Raw genomic sequence first — 12,011 nt, 5'->3', positions numbered from 1 at the left:
AACCATTTCATGTCAAAACTTCCTGTGATGTAGCTTTTAGGTTTGGACGTCCGGTTCCTATCACCACCACTGTGAACAATTCTGACTTGAGTTTCTCTCAAACCGAGCATCTCAGCCGTTTACTTACACAGAAAATCTGAACCGATTTGGGATTCCCCTTTAAAACTAGATAGATAGATAGATAGATAGATACCTTATTGATCCCAAAGGACATTTAGCAGCCAGTATCAGTCACACAGCACAGTACAGTAATAATTATAAGGGTGAAACAATATAAAAGGAAGAATAAATATAAAACAATCCTATTTACAGGCATAAATACAAATAGAAATATACAAAAAATTAGAATTAGATCTATAACCTGAGAAGAAAAAGGCAGTGCAGTAATGAATGTACAAGGAGGCGCAGGTAACAGCATATAACGACAATACTGAATAAATATGTGCATATAATGGTACTGAAATAAAGTGTCCAGGTGTGGAGTATCCAGACGTGCAAGATGTGCGATAGGGGCTACAGAAACTGCAATATGTACAGATGGATATAATAAACCTATGATTTACCTATGACAATACTATACAAAGGATTTCTTGCATGTATGCAGTGCTCACTTTTCATTGTTTGTCAGTGTTTATGGAAATCAGACCAGCGATGAGCCCAAATAAGGCATAATGTATCAAAGGAACGGTGGAGCCCAAGTTCAGCCTGAAGCCTGGTCAGAAAACTCTCCCCAACTTTCCTCTCTCCATTTGAAAAGGTGAATATTTCCGTATTTTTCCAACATGTTTTAATCACGACAATCAGGAAATGAAAGTGTGTGCTGCATTGGTGATGGGCAACCTAGCTTGTGATGCAAATTCAGAGGTCTTTAATTAAAATTAAGGTCCAGTTAGAGAAAATTTCCTCAAGTGAAAGTCCAGAACATCATAATGTCTAACTTGCATCATGATTCAGTGCCATATACTGTTTACTGAAGTAGCCTAGTAGGTATATCAACATCTTATACAGTCAACAACTGAATGTCGAATCAAATAAAGTACAATTCAGTCATATTTCAACAACATTTATTGTCAGTTTTCTTTGTTTATATCACGTCATGTGAAATAACTTCCCTCTGACTCACTTTCCTTTCTGACTGCTGTTTCCTGCCTCGTCCCTCCCCTGTGTGTGCGTCTCTCCCTCGAGTCTCAGTGCTCATCGTAATGCACAGATCTGACTGGCTGAGTCGCGTCACATGTGATATTTACAATGCATGCTGAGTCTCCCGGGCCGCTAAAGCTACCGTAGAGGCTAGAAAAGTTACGCTGATTCAAAAGGACCACCCCATCAAAATCAAATAATTCTCCATAGTTTATCGGTTATAGGTCCAGGACCACATAGGACAGCGTCTGGGTCTGGACTCGGACCACGGTCCGCCTATTAGTGAGTGCAAAATCATCTGGTATCCGTTTCTCTATTCAGAATTCAAACGCAATGTTTTTCTTAGCTACAACAAACTGCAGCCTAAAATACATTTTATCAGCAAAGGTTTGCAGACAGACCAGTTATTCTTAATATATGGAAAATAATAATAATAAAAAAAAGTAAGTTATAGCTGGTTTGATTGATCATACATTCATTCCAGTCATCCTCATCACTACACTGCTTTCCACGCGGCCATTGAAGCTACGGGTGTTTTCACATATAACTCATTTTAAAAGAACCAAACTCAGTTCTGTTAAAGTGAACCTGAAAGGGAACCGGCTGCAAATGACCTCAGTGCTTTTTGTGTTCACAATATAAGCAAACTTTTTAGGACTCAGTTCTCTTTCTGGTCCTCTTTAGCACTGATGAGATCTCAGATCAGATAACTTCTTTAGAACTCAGACCCAACCTAGGAAATGTCGAATTCTGGACAGCGTTGTTCAGCGTATATGTTTGAGCCCATGGCAAAATACTCTAACAGTACCAAGCTATTAAAAACCATTAAACAGCCACCAACGTTCACCCTAAATTTTTTTTTATTGAACACTGTATTTATTACACCATATATTAGAATTTTTGTCACCATTTAATTAAAGCAACAAACCTCTCGAGTCTGTGGTCATTTCATTTCGGCTATGGGGTTTAAGCTACTTTCACATTACTCACAGCGGTCGAAAGTCAGGCTTGAAAGTGGCCGCTGATATCTGATAAAACGGAAGTGCATCGCACAAAAGTTGAAAACATTTAAACTTTATGACCCTTTATGAGTCCAGACCACCCACTGAAAACATTTGGTGCATTATGAAATTAAAAATACCCTGAACTGTTGAGGAGCTGAAATCCTGTATCACTTTCTAAACTACAGCAGTGTCTCCTCAGTTCCCAAACGCTTACAGAGTGTTGTTAAAAGAAGAGGTGATGAAACACAGTGGTAAACAGGCCCCCGTCCCAACTTTTTTGGAACCTGTTGTTGGCATCAAATTCAAAACGGGCAAATATTTAACAATAAAATTTCTCAATTTCAACATTTGATATGTTGTCTTTGTAGTATTTTCCTTTAAAAATGTGATTTACATGATTTGCACATTGTTGCGTTCTATTTTTATTTACATTCTGCACAGCGTCCCGACCTTTTTGGAAATGGGGTTGTAGTTTTTACCCACTAAAGTGCTGGAACAAAGTGGACTGGGACCATTTTGTTTTCACAATACACAAATCAATCAGACCACAAAACGAACTAAAAAGCAATCATACTCGAGAGGTGATCTGTATTCGGTTCTTTTTTGGGGGTCTGAGTTCATTGGACGTGTTCACATATGCAAAACATGATTCCCAGCAGTCTGACTCCACTTCAGACACCGAAACAGTCCAAGTGTGAAAAAGGCCTAAAACAGCAGAGATTCCCCAAAAAAAAAAAATTTGATCCGATTACGATTCAGAGGCTGCGATGCGATTATAAAATGATTATTGATGCATCTTTTTTTCTATACAGTATTTCTTTTTTCTCACTGTGTGAGAACTTGGTACTTTTAAAGCAAAGTATTTGTGATGATCCATAATGAATTTACTTCCAGTATCTTTTATTAATAAATCAAATGGAAGCGATGTGGCAACTGAACTAGAAGGTTCTCATTCACTGCTCTTAGCTCTCACATAGCAACGCAATCTCGTCTAGCAAGTAACATTAGCAAACGAAAAGGCAGAGAGAGATTTAAGACGAACGTTTGGAGACGAATGGACTTATTCGTATGTATAAGCAGCGCAGTTGGTTTCCTGGTACGTGAAATCTGCAACGAGAGACTGTCAAACACTAAAACGTTGCAAAGATGAAGTCGTGTCTCTTTCGAATCATTCCGTTCCACCTTAAATTGTGCCACATTTACATTCGGCGCCTCAGTCAGAATTTAAGGTGGAACGGGAAAATTCTAACAAAAAGCTGGCGAATAAGAAGCGACTTCAGCCTCGTAAAACAGTCGAACGTTGAGAGACATTTTACAAGAAACTCTTCTAGTTTTGAGGAAAAGTGTCCTGGTGGAGATGGGAGGAAAGCGGCTGTAGACGAAGCTTAAAGCAGAGCAAAGTAAATCTGTGTTTTCGTTTATATTGTTTAGCCTAAACTAGGACAGTAATACATACTGAGACATACTGGACATTAAATGTTGTGGCTCCCAAGGTGGTTTGATTTTTGTTGAAAGGACAAAATGGCTCTTCTTATCATTTGTGCTGTGACTCCTGACCTAACCTGGCTTTAATGCAGAGGGAGCCGGTCGGATTTCTCACTCATCCAGTTGTGTTTTTGTTATGTACTACCACAGACTGTCCGGGCGCTGCACTTACCCACTTCCAAGTTCCGCCTTTTGCGTTCCGTCAACATCATGTTATAAATAAAATATTTAGAAAATCGATTTTTGACATTTGTGAATCGATTCAGAATCGTCCACGTCCGCATCGCGATACATCTAAGAATCGATTCCCCCCATCCCTAATATTTACTATGGTGAACTCTCCTATATACTTTCACTTTTTTCTCTGCCATAGAAAATGTGCAGCAAACACCTAAACAGGTTCAGAAACTATAGATGTTATGTAATTTACTAGCCTTCAGTAGCCGCTGCAAACTAGTCGTTAACAGGCTAAACACATTCGCCAACTGAACCAGGCAAATTTTAACGAGCATCAACAGATAAATAGACAGACAGCTAAATAGCGAAATATACAGATAGTAATTAAAGCAAAACCATGAAAACTGGAATCGTGATTTAACCTTTTATAGCAGTTTAGGCACAGCTCTACACTGCATGCACCCCTCCCCTTCCCCCAAGCCTGTCACATCCGTGAGAGGGCCGTTAAGGAAAAGGATGGGGACAGGCTCTGACTTTCACTGGCAGCTTGCGGAGAGGCAGCGTGTGACTCAGCCCCGTGAACGAGCCTGGGCAAATAAAGGAGTGCACAGAGCTCCCTAATGTGCCTCCATGTGACTCATCGGACTGGATATTAGCATCGGTGGGCCGGGCTCTCAGGAAGTGCCTGCTTTGCTGCTCGGAGCTGAGGCCGGCCACCACAGGACAACCACAGTACTTAACCAACCATAGTAAGGCCATCCTCCCTCCAGATTCCTCATAAACAATAACTTCATTTAGGTTTGTCAGTTTGAAACACTACTGTTACGGAATGAGGCCTCAGTTCAGTTCATGAATGGAGCTCCGGTCTGTTACTAAAGCCTTGGGTTCACTACACTCAACTTTTCAGCTGCTGCGGAACTGAACTGAACACGTGCAAACTCTTGCGTTCTCTCGCGTTCCCCTGTTACTAGGAGACGCAAATAAACAAACATGAGCTGCTGCTGCGGTTTTCTCTGCCATTTGCGCTGAAACAGTGAAGAAGCAGCAGGTAAACATGTGTAAATAAGGCTCACTGATTAAAAATGTGATCAGTTGGTATTTTTATAGTTTTAAATGTACATAAACTCAATTGTGCCTTAAACTCGGCTCATTAAAAAGCTTCGCTCCACACGTGAGAGACCTTTCGCCATTTTTCTCTGTTTACTTGCTGTATTTTCGTCTTTCGCGCTCTCAGTTTTCATTGGCTGTTGCAGGAATCCCTTCAGATTGGGTCGTTGATCAGTTTACACTAGATTACACTCGGAGTCGGGTCGGAAAATCAAACATGTCTGATAAACTCCGACTGGTCTGGAGGCCAAAAATTTGACTCTGCGTCCCTCAAATATGACTCGACTCTCCCTCCAACTGTCGTCTCCGACTGACCCAAAAATCTGCAGACTAGAGCCGACCAGCTCAGACTGAGAATCGGGGCTAAAACCGGGGTGAAAGTCGTGTACTGTAACCCCGGCTTAAGAAACAGCTGCAGAAGCCATCTGTAAGGGAACAGAAGAAATCAAAGCGGTGAGCCTGTGGTGATGCCTGTCCACACTCTCACCATTCGGGCTAATAAGCTCAACACACACAGGCCAGGAGTTACTGAAGCCTCTACCCGCGAAGCACAGACTGGAGGAAATGACCCTTAATGAATTCACACTTACTGAAAGCTGATGAGAGAGGCAGGCCTTACACAACAAAAGGCTCTCCCCTCCGGACCACCAGGAGGAACAAGAAGAAAACCGGAACAGCTATGAAAACGCAGGGAGCTCAGACAGTCCGACGTCTTCATGAACACTATTTACTCTTCCTAACTGAACTCGGACGCGGCCCATGCTGAGGGTAAACAACTGGGCTGTAATGGAATTCTCAACAGCAGGTTTAAGCTTACGACGCCAGGGCTGGTCGAGCAGCTGCCTGTTAATGCAAATAACGGGCACTCCCACGAGCGCTTAACCAACGCCAGTAATGCGATCTTCTCTCAAGGTTCCCTTCTGAATATTAGTGGTGGCATTGTTAAGAAACAAGGGCTTTGTTTAGTTCATGAATGGGGTCTTGGGTTTTTCATCTTTCACTAGAGCCCATGTGTCAAACACAAGGCCCGCGGTCCAGATCAGACCCTCGACACAATTCTCTCCGGCCTGCAGAGGTATTTTAATTTTCTATTAATATTAGTCTGATTAATAATGCGCTGCACTACAGTCCCCAGCATGCACTGCAATGTTATCTGCTCTCTGACTCTCCTACCCCAACAACAGTCTATGGGACAGCGGTTACACCTCAATTCTACACACCATCACCCAACACACTAACTGCAGTTCAGTCAATATAAACACTGAACGTCAGCTCAGCAGCTCAGAAACTGAGCCCAGGCTTAATGAACTCGCAGCAAGGAAAGGATTCCAGGTGTCTAGTTTAAGCAGATAGGTAGGTTTAAAAGACTGAACACCTGGGGACGTTTAACGTTTTTAACTCCTTGGGACCACAGGTGGTTCAAAAGCGCACTTCGTCATATTCTTCATAACTTTCATATTTCATAAGCTACATTCTAAAGGTGGGGGTCGTATGAGAGCTGTAACTGTCTTCTCTCCAGTCAAATAGGTGGGTGATGTAATTTTAAACCCTTATAATAAAAGAAGCTGAACTTTTTTTTCTACTGAAAGTCGACCCATTTTTCCACAAATCTGGGCTATAAACTATAAACAGATGGCGTCTCTTCTTACTTTTATAAAATAATACAAAGAGCGTCTAAGATTTTCGGCTTTCGGCAGTAAATTGTAAGCATAAAGCGATATGTGTATCATAAAACACATGTTCTGTTAATTTGAGGGGAGCTTTTACAAAAAAATAAAAAAATAATATCCAAAAAATGAAAAATTTACAATTATTTCATGCAGTTACTGAATAATTTGCCTTACGATTTGGTCACGTAAATTCAGATGGACAAACCAAAATATACCCCGGTCAATAAGTGGTTAAACTTTGAATATTTCAAATATTTACGTAATATTTCTACTACCTTATGGTGTATAGGCACCTAGTGCCTGTATTTTACTGTTGAATGTTTGCGTATTTTGAATAAACAATGGCTGGTTTAGGTTTCAGCACAACATTAATTAAAAAAATGAAATAAAATAATTTTTTAAACCTCTGGCCCACAGATTTGATGAGATCTTCTAATATGGCTCTTTTACTCGTTGAGTTTGACACCCCTGGTCTAGAGAACAGGTGAAGAAACCACCTTAAAAAGAGAGAGAGACACAGAGTCTAATGAAGAGATCTGAATAACAGGTGCTGAAGCAACTGCCCACTGGCTTCTGTTATAACTGGGTTTTGAGATCTGTAATTAGAGGGAAACACACTGACAGAATCGCCTGTAGTCACTGACTGTTTAGAGATTAGACTGAAACATGCTGTATATATTTAAACCAAAACCAAAGTAACAGAAAGGCAAACCTGATATAACTTTAAGGCCTCAAGGTCAGGAGTCTGGAAACCCTTCTCAAAGAAGATCCACGCTACATTTATTAATATATACAGAGTGACCACTTCATTAAAACCACCTCCTTGTTTCTACGCTCACTGTCCATTTTATCAGCTCCACTTACTATATAGGTGCACTTTGTAGTTCTACAGTTACAGACTGTAGTCCATCTGTTTCTCTGATACTTTGTTAGCCCCCTTTTACCCTACTCTTCTTCTTCAATGGTCAGGACCTCCAGAGGACCCCCATGAGGATCATTCTCAGCACTGTAGTGACACTGAAGGTGATGGTGTATTAGAGTGTGTTGCGCTGGTATGAGTGGATCAGTCAGAGTCAGAGTTTTTCAACACCTCAGTGTCACTGCTGGAATGAGAATAGTCCACCAACCAAAAATCAGCCCGGACCGTCCTGTGACCACCGACGAAGGACTAGAGGACTAGACTAGGACACAAACGCTGAGCTACTGTGTTTACATCTACAAGACATGTCTAATAGAGTGGATGGACTGTGTCTGATCCACTCGTACCAGCACATCAGTGTCACAGCAGAGAAAGATATACCCTGCGGAGGTCCTGACCACTGAAGAACAGGGCAAAAGTGTGCAGAGACACAGATGGACTACAGTCTGTAACTGTAGAACTACAAAGTGCACCTATATAAGTGGAGCTGCTATGATGGACAATGAGTGTAGAAAGAAAAGGGTGCTTTTAATGAAGTGGCCTCAATCCGGTCACCAGAGGGAGCAGGTGCTCCAGGTGTACACAGGTTGTGGCTCTGAGCCATTTTTCCCCCGTTCACTAGCAAATAGGACCACCTCATCCTCAGCCACACAGGTCTTCTCTTACCAATACTTTTCAAATGCGCACACAGGGGAATGGTGTGAGCTGAATGTATGACACCCAGCAGCAAAGACACCTGAATACTGACGGATTAAACCTGCTGCGTGCAGCATTCACAGCCATCTGTGTGAACCGTGGCCCTCATTACTCGCCATATAATCGCTATTTGTGCATCAGCCTGGACCAGCTAGCCAGCTGGCAAGCCACAACACATTACATTCCCGGGGTTTCTTCCCCTTAAAGACACAAACTGAACGCCTGAATTACACATTCCCCGTTTTGGAAGAATTAAAACAGAAAACAGAGTAAAAAAGAGAGTAAATTGCTCTTACCTGTGCGGTTCCTATCCTAGGCTTAGCTAGTGGGCGAGCTAGCGGACTAGTCCAAGGCAGTTCATGCGCAGGTTTACGCTGACAGGCCGAACGGGAGCGTGGAAGTGATGAAGACCGCGCATTCAGGAATGTGGGGTTTTATCACGAACGGCCTTTTCTCATCTTCGCTCGGTTCTTCGGTTTGTTTGTGTCACAAACGCCGAACCCCCGGCAGCCCGAAACGCCTTGCGGTGAGGACGACGGACGGCTCGTCTTGGACAGCGTGGAGTACGCTGAGTAACGCTACGCACTTTGCGTAAACAAAGCGGCCATGTTGGGAAGGGCAACGGAAATAGAGGGTTGCCACTCACGACCATAGATATACATAGCTAGATACGGCGACGCCATTTTGGGGCGGTCAACATCGCGGCTGGGCTGCGTTCAGTACCATTACAGAGCGGCAGGTTAAGAAAGATACTGTCCAAAATTACACTATTTCAAGAATATTACACTCAGAAAGTGGGATAGGATTATATAACGGAGGGAACGCAGTGATCCACACTCATGTCTGTGTGATGTTTGTGTGGATGTGGCGTGTGGTTAATGAGGCACAGAGAACCTGTTGATGTGATTGTTTTCCTCTGGTTTTATATTAAGCTTATTTTATTTAATAGTCTATTCAGGGGGTCTTAACGTTAGGTAGTTGGCATTTGTTTACAGTGATGGCTGCTTTGTAGCTGGGTAAATTATAGCATTCCTTAATCCGTGTAGATATTCATAATAGATTAACGTTAGAACCTTCTTACACGAACCTGAAGTTATCTTCTTATTTGCCGGCTTCTTGTTCGAATTTTCCCGTTCCACCTTAAATGCTGCAGCTTCAGGCACCAGAAAGTGACTGCTGGACCACTTAAGGTGGAACGGGAAAACTCAAAACAAGAAGCTGGTGAATAGGAAGCCAACTGCAGCTTTGTCCTTCTTACTGTGTTTTGGGGGTTTATTTTATTTTTATGTGTATTAAGATCAGAAGTGATTCACACATTGATGGATTTGCTGATGTGTCTGATTGTGTGTTGTGCTAAACTCGGTTTTTAACGTCAGGTACAGACTGAATACTGTCCTGCTGGTCCGAACGGTTAATTATCACTATCAGTTATTAAAGTAATAAAAGCTACTGAGAGCAGATCCGGGCAGCCTGGATTAATCTGTGTCTCAGGATTATAACTAAACAGATGTGGTGAAAATCGGTTGAGTATTAAGGAAGTTGTGGCTGATTTAACCCTGAGACTCATCGACTCTCAATACAAGTGAATCTGTTCACACGGATCTTGACCTCTCCAACATGGCGGACGCGCAGACGTATCGCTTCAGACAACGCAGCATCTAGGAATGGATATCTATGCTCACGACTGCCGCCATTGGATCCCAGCGATCCTGGCACAGGAGGCGGAGCCTGTCGGAATACGGGCGGGAATAATAATGTAACAGCGGATTCAGACACCTGTGTAGGTGTGTTTAAAACACGGTGCCAAATTGTCAGTTTTACAGCGATTGATTTACGTGTTCAGTCATGGCTATTATATATTACAGCCTACTAGGTGACCAAACATGAAAATATAAACCAAAAAGGATCTTTTTTTTCCTGTCTAAATCTCAGATGACTCCCTGCTCCCTACGTAGTGCCCTACATTAGACCTAAAATACTGGCTCCTGCACACAAACAATGCATAATATGGCTAACAAATAGTCATTCCGCATTCAGCCACGTCCATACTGGACAAATTTAGCACTATTTGAGTGCAGAATCTAGAATTTCAAAACTTATGTATCACACTGTTTAGGGAGTAGGGAGCCATTTGAGATTCATTCACAGTTTTGTCACAGATTACTGGAAAATCTACCCAAAATCTCTGAAAGGCCTGGTCTGGCCTCTATTCAGGTCAAGAAAGGCTTGATCTGTGTGATCATTATGGTATGAGAAGTGCTGGAAAACACTATGTGCTACAGAACTGCTCCCGAAAACACATATACCACATTAAATATTATGTCAGAAACAGTACACCACATTTCTACTAGTGTAGTATGGTATAGTATAGTATAGAAGTATGAGGTTTGGTTTTCCAGCCCAGGGCTAGAAGTGGAAAACCCTGAGCTACTTGCATCGGGCAGAATTGTTTGTAGAAGCTTGTTTGAGGAAAGGGTGTGACGGAAATTATAGGCTCTTAGACAAATGAATGCTTGTATAAATGGCTTGTTGATATAGTTTAGGAGTCCTTAGGCTATTATATGATATGTTTATATGTTATGTATGCTATGTGTTCTGCCTGTTTTTAATGCCATGGGTATCCAAAGACAAATTTCCACATTGTGGACAGTACAATATCTCTACCTCTCTAAACCTGTTTACTACTTTAGTCGTCTGATCAGTAGGTGGCAGTACAAACTCACAAGTAAAGGAAAACCTGCCTGCATTTCCTTTTAGAGTAGAGTTTACAGGATGGTTTGTTCTGAAATGATGCAGTGATTCTGGTTCCAAGGGGTCAGATTAAAGGAATGGTTCGGTCAAATTTATACACTTTTCCCTTTACCCCAGAAGTAGTTGATCAGCCAAGACGTTTCATTTTACACTGGAGCTTTAGAGCTAATTTTACTAAAAAGTTGTCAGTGTCACCCGAAATCTTATTGGGTGCTTTGCCAGAGTGGGTAATGTGACAAGCCCTGTTTTTCACCCAAACATAAACACAAAAATGCAATGGACCCCCAAACTGTGAACGACAAAGCCAAGTACACAGCGATCACCGATCAGGCATAACACTATGACCACCTCCTTGTTTCTACGCTCATTGTCCATTTTATCAGCTCCACTTACTATATAGGTGCACTTTGTAGTTCTACAGTTACAGACTGTAGTCCATCTGTTTCTCTGATACTTTGTTAGCCCCCTTTTACCCTGTTCTTCAGTGGTCAGGACCCCCATGGACCCTCACAGAGCAGGTACTGTTTGGGTGGTGGATCATTCTCAGCACTGCAGTAACACTGACGTGGTGGTGGTGTGTTAGTGTGTGTTGTGCTGGTCTGAGTGGATCAGACACAGCAGTGCTGCTGGAGTTTTTAAACACTGTGTCCACTCACTGTCCACTCTATTAGATGCACCTACCTTGTCAGTCCACCTTGTAGATGTAAAATCAGAGACGATAGCTCATCTGCTGCTGCACGGTTTGTGTTGGTCATCCTCTAGTCCTTCATCAGTGGTCACAGGACGCTGTTGGCTGGATATTTTTGGTTGGTGGACTATTCTCAGTCTCAGAAGAACAGGGTAAAAGGGGGCTAACAAAGCATCAGAGAAACAGATGGACTACAGTCTGTAATTGTAGAACTACAAAGTGCACCTATATAGTAAGTGGAGCTGATAAAATGGACAATGAGTGTAGAAACAAGGAGGTGGTCATAATGTTATGATCAGTGTAAATGTGCTGAATTTAAGGGGGTCAATAAGGTGGGTAATTTGGTACAGATCAGGTTTATCAGCTAACTGATC

General features: G+C 42.2%; 1 protein-coding gene across 9 annotated transcripts in view; it reads right to left on the bottom strand.

The window, feature by feature from the left end:
* Positions 1 to 8,806, bottom strand: part of arfip2b (ADP-ribosylation factor interacting protein 2b) — a 49,621-nt gene extending 40,815 nt beyond the window's left edge. For 7 of the 9 annotated variants that reach the window (XM_036594663.1, XM_036594666.1, XM_036594671.1 and 4 more), the window contains exon 1: positions 8,495 to 8,806. The gene's annotated coding sequence lies outside the window, so the exon portion shown is untranslated. Of the gene's footprint in view, positions 1 to 5,228; positions 5,339 to 5,503; positions 5,719 to 8,494 lie in introns of those variants that run through there. The other 2 variants (XM_036594664.1, XM_036594665.1) reach the window with 2 other exon arrangements.
* Between the last annotated feature and the right edge of the window lie 3,205 nt (positions 8,807 to 12,011).

The sequence above is a fragment of the Colossoma macropomum genome, unplaced genomic scaffold (genome assembly GCF_904425465.1).
Source record: "Colossoma macropomum unplaced genomic scaffold, Colossoma_macropomum, whole genome shotgun sequence".
In the NCBI taxonomy this organism is placed as follows: domain Eukaryota; kingdom Metazoa; phylum Chordata; class Actinopteri; order Characiformes; family Serrasalmidae; genus Colossoma; species Colossoma macropomum.
This window is presented reverse-complemented; position numbering and strand designations above follow the sequence as displayed.